At 50.5% G+C, this 11,344-nt stretch overlaps 1 long non-coding RNA gene across 1 annotated transcript; it reads right to left on the bottom strand.

The window, feature by feature from the left end:
• Positions 1 to 797: 797 nt before the first annotated feature.
• LOC145504827 (uncharacterized) lies at positions 798 to 2,765 on the bottom strand. Its single transcript, XR_014052544.1, has 2 exons — positions 2,335 to 2,765; positions 798 to 1,882 (listed from the first exon to the last, which is right to left on the bottom strand). It is a non-coding gene; the product is annotated as an uncharacterized LOC145504827 (long non-coding RNA).
• Between the last annotated feature and the right edge of the window lie 8,579 nt (positions 2,766 to 11,344).

The following is an 11,344-nucleotide window of genomic DNA, read 5'->3' as shown; positions in this document are numbered from 1 at the left end:
ATGAACTCCTCAGAGGAAGCTTGCAAATGTCAATGGAGCATGAACCTCTGGTTCTGCAGCCTGGCCTCAACATTCCTCCTGCTCCTGGGCTGCTGGGGGTCTTATCTGGGAGGGGCTGTGCCAGCCCTGGGCACAGACGCCAAAGTCACAGCAGGGATGAAGACTTCTGGTTACTCCATAAAATGCCCAAAGGACCTCTCTGTGACCAGTGAGGCCACCAGGAGGACATGTGATATTTGCTTTAAACAAATCTCAGTTGGTGGCAATTGGTCCCAGCCTTTCTTGTCCTCCCAGTTGTCCCCAGTGCGTGGCTTTGGCAAATGTCTTAACCTTTATGGGTATCAACTCCCTCATTTATAGAATGAGAGTGATAATAGCACCTCTGATTACCATAGTGTGGTTTTGAAAATTCACTGAGACAATACACACAACTTAGTTATAAATGCAACACCTTTTACACATTAAGGACTCTGTGAATGTCAGCTATCATTATCATTATATAAATCGGTCAATCCTGAAGGAAATCAACCCTGAATATTCACTGGGAGGACTGATGCTGAAGATGAAGCTCCAATACTTTGGCCACCTGATGCGAAGAGTCAACTCATTGGAAAAGACCCTGATGCTGGGAAAGACTGAAGGCAAGAGAAGGGGATGGCAGAGGGTGAGATGGTTGGATGGTATCACCAACTCAATGGACACGAGTTTGAGCTAACTCTGGGAGATGGTGAATGACAGGAAAGACTGGTGTGCTGCAGTCCATGCGGTCAAAAAAGAGACACGACTGACTGAGAGACTGAGTGACAACAACCACTATTATTACTTCTGTTACTGGAATGTCAACTATGGGAGAGAAGGAAGCAGGCTGTTCTATCCACTGTCACACCCTGGGGCTTAGAATGAAGCCTTGCACTACTCAAGTCCTCAGCTTCTATTTCTTGAAGAACAGAATATAGTTATTATTATCCTTGTTATTGTCATCATCCTGTTAGAGGAGAGGCAATTGTAGGACAAACAAAGGTGGGGGTAAGAGGTGCGGGGAAAGTGAGGATACTCCAGGCAGGTGTCCAGGAAGGTTTGCAAGATGTGGGACTCAAGTTGGCCTTTCAGGGAGAGGAGGATGTTGGTGTTGTAATAAGTTGATGTTAGGAGCACTCATTACACGCTTGCATGCTTTTAGTGCTTCTCCTGTTTAAACTCATTCATGTCTCCTGATCTCCCTGCTCCGCCCATGTAGGAAGCTGGTTTCACATTAAATTGGATGGAGTAACAGCCAGGGGGTGGGGATGTCCTGGTGGTATTTGGCCCTCTTGATCAGGACTTTCTACAACCCTCTTGGAGAGCAGATTCACAGCCTCTGGCCATGGCCACCCCAGCCCATCCCTCTGGCTGGGATAAACCCCTCTCTGCTTCATGTTGTGTCCAAGCTTCATGGCAGTCAGGGCCCCTGCTTCTTCTCATTCCACTCTTTGAGATGCACGATTCCTCATTTAAAGATGTGACCTCCATGTTTTTGGAATACAGTTCTGGACTGAAGAGAAGCCCCACTCCAGCCAGGCACTCATGTCCAGCAAAGATGAAGGCCTCTGAACCTATCAGGAATGAGTGCAGCAAGTTGCTGCTTCAGCAGTTTGTGTAGGAACGGAGTGAGGTTCCAGGAGTCAGCAGCTGCTGTCCAAGGCCCCAGAGGCAGCTTGATCTGTCTGTGCCAGAGACCATGTAGATTGATGGAAATGGCTGAGGACCTGGCCTAAATTCCAAGCAGGCCCACCTCCCCTCTCCTGACCTTGTGGCTGGAATCGCTTTGGGATATCAGTCCCACTTCCCATTCCCTGCTCGCTGTACGGGACTTTCCTGGTGGCACTAGTGGTAAAGAACTCGCCTGCCAAGGCAGGAGACATAAGAGACATGGGTTCAATCCCTGGGTGGGGAAGATCCCTTGGAGAAGAGCATGGTAATCAGCTCCACTATTCTTGCCTGGGGAATCCCATGGACAGAGGAGTCTGGAGAGCTACAGTCCATGGGGTCTTATAGAGTCAGACACTACTGAAAAGATTTAGCATGCACAAATACATGTTCACTGTGCGGGCCACCTCGCTGGAGTGGCAGGTGATAAACAACCCTGGGAGGACCAGCTGTGGTTACAGGTTCTGGAGGGGGTGGAAGGTGATGAGGAGACCCTGACCTCTCTCCAGGCTATAGTGGGAAGTATGGGCCAGCCCTGCCTGTGGACCTAGAGCAGAGATGCCCCTGGGCTGACTTTGATGGAGGAACAGCTTTGGATTGTTGAAGGCCCTCAAATGCAGGAGAAAGAAAGTTTTGTGTGAACCCAACCTTTGTGTTTTCATGTAGAGTCACAGCATCTCTTCACCAGCCTGAGAAACTTCTCCAGTCCACTCCTGCTTTCTGGAAAAACCTGATAAGACTTCCAGGGGCTGGGTGCCCAAGAGCATTTGTCCCTTCACAGCTGGCTTTTGTTTTTTAAAGAAGGTGACAAAGAGTGGGCTTTATGTCAAACTGTCCTCCAGAACTAATCTCTGAAGATGCAGCCACTTCAGAGGCAGAAGCTGACCTTGGAGAATTTGATGCGTGGGCAGATGTGACAGACATCCATCCAACTATACCCCATCTTTGGGGCACATGCGCTTCCTTGAGAGAGATGCACACACAACGTACATGTGGGTGATGTGCCAAGTGGTGGAAAGTTCTGGAGAGGCTGAAGTGCCATACTGGGGGCCCTTCCCTGCTGAGGAGAGGGTCACGGTGCTGGTGTAAATAGTAAAAAAGTTGAATGAAAGGGAGCCTGTTGGCTGGGGAGCTGGTCACCATGGAGGCAGGGGGTGACAATGGAAGTCAGGCCAGCAGAATGCTGAAGGCTCACTCATAGTGCTGACCTGGGCTGATGACACGGGTCCCACAATTCAGTGACCTGGCCATGACCTGCGCAGACAGGGTGCAACAGCTGAGGGCCCTCTTAGCCCTCCTGGGCCTGGCTTTCAGGAGGAGGTGGGGCAGCAGGAACTTGGTGGGCAGGCAGTGTGGTGTCTCTCCTGGGAGGCAGCTCACTTGGGGTGACTCTAAAGAGGAAAGGTTGCTTCTCACCAGGCAGCCCATGAAATATTACTTCCGAAATCTTAGCTGCATGTCCTTGCATTCCTTCAAGCTCTGCCCTCTCTCCACCGCTGGCCCAAGGCCCATTTCTCCCTCCTCCCTTCCCAGCCTATCCTGTTCACTTCTCCTGGGAAACCCCACCTATTCCAGGACTCACATTCCTGCAGACAGGGGTGATGTGTGGTGACAAGGAGGGGACCACACAGTCGAGGGAGCAGCTCTCCCCACACCAGGGCCTCTAAGGGACCCTGCAGAGGTTTGCTGGTTTCCCTGTGGTTGCAGAGATGGTGGTCACAGCAGAGCAGGAAAGGGCAGTAGGGTAAAATACTCCCAAAGGAAGGACACCAGGCCAGGAGGTGCCCTTTCACACTCAGGTTTAGTCACAAGTGTTCTGCGCATCAGATCATCAGTTCTGGGTCCCGGTCCCCTCTGGAGAGAAAGACTCCTTCATCTCTGTGGAGTAGGATGTGGCAGCAGGTGGGGGGGTACGTAGGGACTGTGGGTTCATAGTCCAAGTCCCTGCTCTGCCCCACACTGGTCATAGCAACTTGACAGAGGCTGGGCTGACCAAGCCAAGAATCACGAGCTCGTAAATGACAGCTATTCTAAACCTCTACATCTTGGGGTGGTTTGACTTGAACTGAATAATTTGACCACTCTGAGCCTCAGTTTCCTCTCTGATAAGATGGAGAAAAGACACAGTAGCTGCCTGTAAAGAGCATTGTGGGGATGAAGCAAGACGGAAGTGATGAGCGCTTACCTAGTTCCCAGAGAGCACAAGCCACTCACCCTAGAGGCTGCTGTTCTAGAAAGCAGAGCAGAGGCACAGTCGTCCATTCCAAAGTGCTCATCTTCATTTCTGAATGAATTTGAACAGCATTCTATCCCTCGCCCCTCCATCTTGCTCGACACAGAAAGGGATGGACTAGTGAGCTGGGATGTCATAGCAACGTGAGTCCGACCTTAGGATAAGGGCAGCCCCTTCAGGGACTCAGTTCTTTCTGAAAGTATATGATGAAAAGAGTGACCATCCTCCCCAACACCAGCCATCAGAGGTAAGAATGCTCCCCACACATCCCAGCCTATCTTTGTAACCTGCTGGCTTCCTGCCACCTGTGATACATCCACACTTGTGTTCTCATAGAAGGTGCAAAGGCCAGGAGGTTGGAAGAGGCAGATGCTGTCAGCTGTGTACCTGCAGTGGATACCTAGGTGTTGGAAACACATTTTCCTGAGCTCATGTCAAGCCTCAGCATCTAGAACCCTCAGCATCCAGAATCCATGGCATCTCTGTTCTAGGTCCACAGGCAGGGCTGGTCCATACTTCCCACTATAGCCTGGAGAGAGGTTAGGGTCACGGGAGGTAGCAGATAGAGGCAGCCTCTTCATCACCTTCCTCCCTCTCCACATCTCTCCTGCATAACTCTGCTAGACCTTCCTCAAAACCTGGATCACCTGCAGAGAGCCTGGGCAATCAGCTTTGGGGGAAGATGGAGTGTTGGGGGGAGGGTGTTTGAAGCCAGGCTGGGCTGCAGGGAGCGATTTGTTGGGGCGGCTTGGTAGTACCTCCTTGGTGCCGAACAGAAGTTCACTGTGTAAGCCAGAAACAAAGGAGGGAGAGGACAAAAAGGGGGCCTGCACTGTCCCCCCAAAAGCCGGTGACCATGGAGAGGGGCAGCAGAGCAGCAGAGCAAAGCAAAGAGAGGTCAGGGGAGCCCAGAGCTGGCACTGGGTCATGAGAGTGTCTAGCCTCCCTCAAGTAATGTGGGTCATGTGTCTGAGCTGTTGGCATCTACTTCCTCCCGTGGGTGGTTTTGCCTCTGGCCAGTGACTCGAAGCCTGAGCCTTTGATCATGGGCTGGGCTGTAGCTGCGAAGCACGTCCTCATGTGATCACAGACACACACACATACACGTTCCTTGGTTTGTGCACAGAGGTGTCCCTACAAATGTCTCATGAGAACATCATTTCCTTTTAAACCAACTGAACTCAGAATCTTGGAAAGGTATCTGCTCTGCTGTGTTCACTGCAGCATTATTTACAACAGCCGAAGGAAGGAAACACCCTGCGTCCATCAGTGGTAAACAGGTGAGGATGCGATATACACATGCAACAGGATATTATTTAGCCTTAAAAGGGGAAGGGGATCCTGCCATTGGCAACAACACAGATGAACCTGGAGGACTTTGTGCTGAGTGAAGTAAGTTGGTCACCAAAGGACACACACTGCAGGATCCCTCTTACATGTGGAGCCTAAAGTAGAGTCACAGCAGTGGAAGGGAGAATGGTGGCTGCTTGGGGCTGTGGGAGGGGATGATGGGGAATTGATTTTCAAAGAGGAATGGATAAAGAAGATGTGGTGCATATATACAATGGAATATTACTCAGCCATAAAGAGGAACGATACTGGGTCATTTGTAGAGACACGGATGGACCTAGAGACTGTCATATAGAATGAAGTAAGTCAGAAAGAGAAAAATATGGCATACTACCACATATATGTGGAATCTAGAGAAATGATATAGATGATCTTACTGCAAAACTGAAATAGAGACACAGACATAGAGAACAAAGGTATGGACACCAAGAGAGGAAAGGGGGTGGTGGTGGGATGAATTGGGTGATTGAGAGAACATATATACACTATTGATACTATGTATAAAATAGATAACTAATGAGAACTTACTATATAGCACAGGGAACCTTACTCAGTGCTCTATGGTGACTTAAATGGGAAGCAAATCCAAAAAAGAAGGGATATATGTATATGTATAGTTGATTCACTTTGCTGTACATAAAGCCTGGCGTGCTGTAGTCCATGGAGTCTCAAAGAGTCAAACATGAATTGGCGACTGAACAATAACAAGAAACTAATATAACATGGCAACCTACTCCAGTATTCTTGCCTGCAGAATTACATGGACGGAGGAACCTGTTGGGCTACAGTCCATGGGGTTGCAAAGAGTCACACACGACTGAAGCAACTAATACAATATAACACTGTAAAGCAACTATACTCCAATAAAAATTAATTTAAAAAGGAAAAAACCAAACTGAAGGGTATAAAGTTTCAGTTATACAAGATGAATAAGTTTTGGAGACCTGCTGTATGACTCATGCCTACAGTTAACAACACTGTGAGTGTGTGCTGGATTGCTTCAGTAGTGTCTGACTCTTTGCAACCCCATGGACTGTAGCCCACTGCGCTCCTCTGTCCATGGGATTCTCCAGGCAAGAATACTGGAGTGGGTTGCCATGACCTCCTCCAGGGGATCTTCCTGACACAGGGATCTATCAAACCCTCTCATATGTCTCCTGCTTTGGGAGGTGGGGTCTTTACCTTTAGCGCTACGCCCACTGTACTATGCACTTAAAATTTTTTGAGAGGGTAGATCTCATGTCGTGTTCTTAGGAGGATTAAAAAAAAATTATCATAAAGTTAATTTTTTAAAAGTTATCTCTACAATGCTGTCAGAGAAGTGTTTAAAAGTTTAACAAATTTTTAATTAGTTGTGATTTTTATCCTTCTACATCAGTAACCATTTTTGTGCACTCACCCAGGAGAACTTGCTCAGTTTCATCTGGCCTCTACTCCATATGGGAAGATTAATTCTTGTAGTATTAATACAGTACTATTAATACCTGGTCCCTGATCCATTTCCAGCCCCTCTGAGACCTTTCCCAGTGCAACCAGTTCCATAAGTTATAACACACATTATGTCTTCAAGCTTAGCCCTCATGTGTAGACAACAGAAGCCACTGAACTGATGATGCCACGTTGCCCTCCCTTGAGTGGTCCCTGCAGACACGTAATTGGGCAGCTTCTTCACTAGGGTGGTGTGACCTGGTGTGTTTTCTCCTACATCAAGCTGGTTTCATTCAGACCAAGATCCTAAGCCCTGAGTGAGCCTGACCTCTCTCCTCTCAAATAACTGTGAAGCCAGAGAAGATTGAATCCACAGGTATGAGAAGACATGAGCTGATCGTGGTCCTCACTTGATCTACTTTTTCCTACAGTTGGAGTTGGTTTCCACATCCATCCTTTGATGACTCATGTAGTTTTGGAAATGAAACATGCCACATACGATGTAGGTGCTTGTGAAACCTGGAAGTGACACTCAGAATATTGTGCGTTACCATATTTAAAGGAGTTAAGCGTGGAGGTTTGCTGTGGTAAAGAATCTGCCCTCGATGTAGAAGACCTGTGTTCGATTTTTTGGGTGGGGAAGATCCCCTGCAGAAGGGAATGGCTACCTACTCTGGTATTCTTGTCTGGAGAATTCCAAGGAGAGAGGAGCCTGGCGGGGCCACAGTCCATGAGGTTGCAAAGAGTCGGACATGACTGAGTGACTAACACTTTCTCTTTCAAAAATGTTTGCAGGGAAGGGAGGCAGGTGAGGGTGACGGGATGGAGACCAGAAACCAGTCAGCAGAGGAGCCTCTCGGGGTCTGGGGGCCATGATGCAGAGAGCAGATTTACTGTCCTGACTGCTGTAGAGAACACACTTGGGACATTTCACATCCAGCTGGCTTGAAATGACACCTGGGAGCACAGGGTAGGGATGAGGGGGGTGCGAGGAGGCAGGATTGCAGAGGGTGGCACCTCTGGGCAAGTGGTCCAAATGGTCCATCTTCAGGACCTCCCTCAGTCAGAACTTCAGCAGCTTTCTTGCGGTCCTGGCTAGAATCCAGATTCCTTAACTCTGGTCTCCTGATGGGGACTGCTCTCTGCCTCATGCTTACCTCCTGCTCCCTCTGGGGAGGCCTTTAACCTTCTCCACTGAAAGGCTATTAAGTCAGACAAACCTTCCTGACCCCGGGCAGTTTTCGGGTCACACGTTACAGCTTTCATGGTGTTCTGCTCTTACCTGAAGAGCCCCAGTTGCGATGGTTTTCAACAATTATTTTGGAAGTCTGTTCGACTTGATAGGCTGACCATATCTCAGTGGGAAAAAGAACAATATATCATTCATTCATTCACTGAATTAATAGAGACTGAACTCCACCTCTGCTAACAGGCGTTGGGGTGGCAGGCAGGCTGGGGCATGGTTGGGGGATAGTGAAGGGAACAGGTACATCAACCATCTTGGAAGCCTGGGGGACTGTCTGGAGCAGTGGCAAAGTCAGGGAAGCCCCCTCTCCTGTCCATTTTGGAACCCGACACTTGGTGGGTACAAGGACTGATGCCCAGGTGATAGACTGTGGGTGCCCAGGTGCAGATGGGCCCAGCACACCCTCTAGAGTCCTCCCTTGTGATCTGTGATGGCTTTGATGCTCCCAGAACCTCTTGTGCCTCTCTCCTGGCTCCAGGCTCATGGCCTGACAGAGACCCTTTGCAGACACACTGACGAGAGCGAGGCCTGAGGGTGATGGAAAAGGATGCTGAGCCCTGGGATCCATTTGAACTGCTGTGACCGTTTCATTCTCCCAAGCTTCACATGGATTAGACACTGATTGGCCACGCCTGCAGGTGTGAATGTCAGGCAATTGAAGCAAGAGAATTCCTCCTGCCTGTTAGCTGCACAAAGGCAGGATGGCCCAAGGCAGAGTCCAGACTGGTCTGGAGGGCTGTAGCAGACTGAAGCCAGATGCTGTGCACCCCCCGCCACCAAGTCCCTCCTCCTCAGGCAAGATGAATCTTGACTTTGGCTCTTCAGTGTCTCCCTCTCTGAGAGTGGGGCCACATGCTGTTTGTGTTCGCATTGCCAGCCTCTGGGCACAGGGCACAGAGCACAGCCTGTCCAGAGACTTGCCAAATGCAAGAGTGAGTGATTTTTGGAACCACAAAGCTCTCCCTGCCTGGGAGGCCACTGCAGGGTTTCCCAGCTTCCCAAGAGGGGGCCATGGTGCGAGGGCATGTCCTGGCTTCTGCTTCAGGGGCCTCACTGGGTCCCTCCAACCAGAGGCTTCCATCCTAGAGCACAGCAGGGGCCGTGACCTCCGCCCCACTCAGGCTGGGGTCCAGGCCCCACTTTCCTGAGGCGAGGCAGGAAGAACAGCTCCTGGTGAGGTGCTTGCAGCGCTAAAGCCCCTCAGCCAAGACCCCCAAGCCGGATTGCTTCCCTCAGGACCTGGGGATGCTGAGAGGTTAACCCAGCATCACCTGCTGGTCTACCTTTCAGGGATGTACATGGGGACGTTCTTGTGGCCATTTCTGAATTGCTACCACTGAGTCATTGTTTTGGGCTCATCCCTTCTCTTCCTTTTCCGTTGTGTTAAGTTAGCTCTCAAATTCAGGGAAGCCAACCCAGGGGAATCATGGCTGCATCTCTGAGCAAGCTAATTCTTATCTCAGGGTGCAAGTGTTCTCACAGAGAGGAGTAAAGGCGATGGTCCAATTTGATAGTGGGGTGGAGCAGCAGCTCTCAACCAGGGGAGTCCACAGCCGGGGACGTCTGCCCATATCTGGAGACATTTTTGGTTGTCACAGCTTCTGGGGGTGGAAGGGAGTACCAGCATCTTGTAGGTGGAGGCAAGGATGCTGGTAAACATTGTCCAGGGCACAGGACAGTCCCCTACAATGAAGAAAAATCAAGTCGGAAGGCTAGTAAAGAAGGTGGAGAAGCTGGTGTTTGGTAAGAGTGTTTGTTAAGCCTGGGGTGGTTGTTAGGTATCCTTGCGAGTGTTGTCATCACTACTGTTGTCTGGAGGGAGCACATTAGATGGTCAGAGGATGCCTCCATCCTAACCTCGCCTCTGCTGTGATCCAGATGTGGGACCTGGTACCATCACGGTACAAAGCCTGCAGGTTCCCCTTTCCTGTGTCAGAATGAAAATGCCCTGGGTACCACACCTTGTTAGGAGGCACAGCCGAGCTGCTGGAGATGACAGACAGCTCAGCAAAGCCTGAAGCCCTTTGTAAACACCAGGTGATATTTATCCATCTTCCTCCCAAAGCAGAACAAAAGTCTGACCCCTAAGAGCCTTCCAGCCTGGAACTCCGCCTTTCCTTGCACAGACAATAATTCCCAGCAGAAACAACATCACTTGCGTGTGCACATTTCTGCTGAGTCCTCATGTTCTGCCTGCGAGTTGTGTATGTGTGGCTGGGACAGAGGAAGGGCTCTGAAAAGTGGGGTTTGCTTCCTCCTGGGCAGCATCATTACCCCACCATTGTTTTCCTATGGGAGGTCCACCATCTGCACATCAATTATGTTCCAATTCTTTTTGCTTTGAAGAGTTTCCTTTATCTCATTAGCGACTTCTTGTTTCTTGGGAGTGGGCCACCTCTAGGATGCTTTGTTTTTTACGAGATTGTTTCTCAAGTTCCTGGGAAGCTCAGAATTGAGGAAGGACTGAAGGAGATGGGAACCATGGAAGAGCAGGAGTGTGGGGGCACGGAGGCCTCTTGAGGTGGGGGTCACGCTGGTGCATGTACCAAATCTCAGTGCACCGATGGCAGGTGGGGGTCGGGGAGGGCGGACAGGCAGGTGGAACTCAGGTTGGAGGTTTGCAGGTGGGGTCTGGGTCTGATAGATGCTCAAGGGAGTGGAGTTTTGGTGGCAAGAAGTGGAAGATCCATGGACTCAGGTTGGGCTGAGTGGAAATGAAGACAGAGGACAGCAAATGTCAGAGGAGGGTGCCGGGTCTAGACATCTCATTGAGGTGGGAGAGGTGAGAACTAGGGGATGAAGGAACTGGGAAGGGGGAGGAGATTGTGGACAGAGAGCAGACATTTGTCATCCCCACGAGGGTCCTCCCAGCTCAAGGTCTGGGTGAGGTCCTTGGAGGGGGTGCTTGAGGTGGGGTGGGGGTCCCTTAAGGGAGAGTGATTGAGGCAGAGTGGGGTCCTTGGAGGAACCAGTAGAGGAGGGAGGTCCTGGGGGAGGTGACCAAAGCATGATGGGGTCTCTGGGAGTGTGACTGAGGTGGGATGGAGTCCATGGGGGATGACCTGGTGGGTGAGTTATGGGGGTGGGAGCCCCTGGGCAAGTGATCTAGGTGTGACTGTGGACCCTCTAAGCTTCCCAGGAGCCTTGGGGGGTCGGATGGGTCTCAGAACTTTGGAAACCAGACTAGGGGGCTAACTGTGGAAGAACTGACTCCTCTCTGGGCAGAGTGTGCTGTGGACGCAGTTCTGCCACACTCGTGGACAGCACGACAGAGCTCGCCTGTCACAGCTGAGGCTCTGGTGCCTGGAGATGTGACAGGTAGTGGTGAGAGCTGATAGTCCTGGGTCTGCGAGGACAGGAAGCAGGTGTGCCCTGTGGGCCTAGCCTAATCCAGGGGACCC

This window comes from Giraffa tippelskirchi, chromosome 5 (genome assembly GCF_054371585.1).
Source record: "Giraffa tippelskirchi isolate mGirTip1 chromosome 5, T2T-mGirTip1v1.2.pri, whole genome shotgun sequence".
Lineage (NCBI taxonomy): Eukaryota > Metazoa > Chordata > Mammalia > Artiodactyla > Giraffidae > Giraffa > Giraffa tippelskirchi.
Note: the sequence above shows the minus strand (reverse complement) of the source record. Positions and strands in the feature narration are given on the sequence as shown.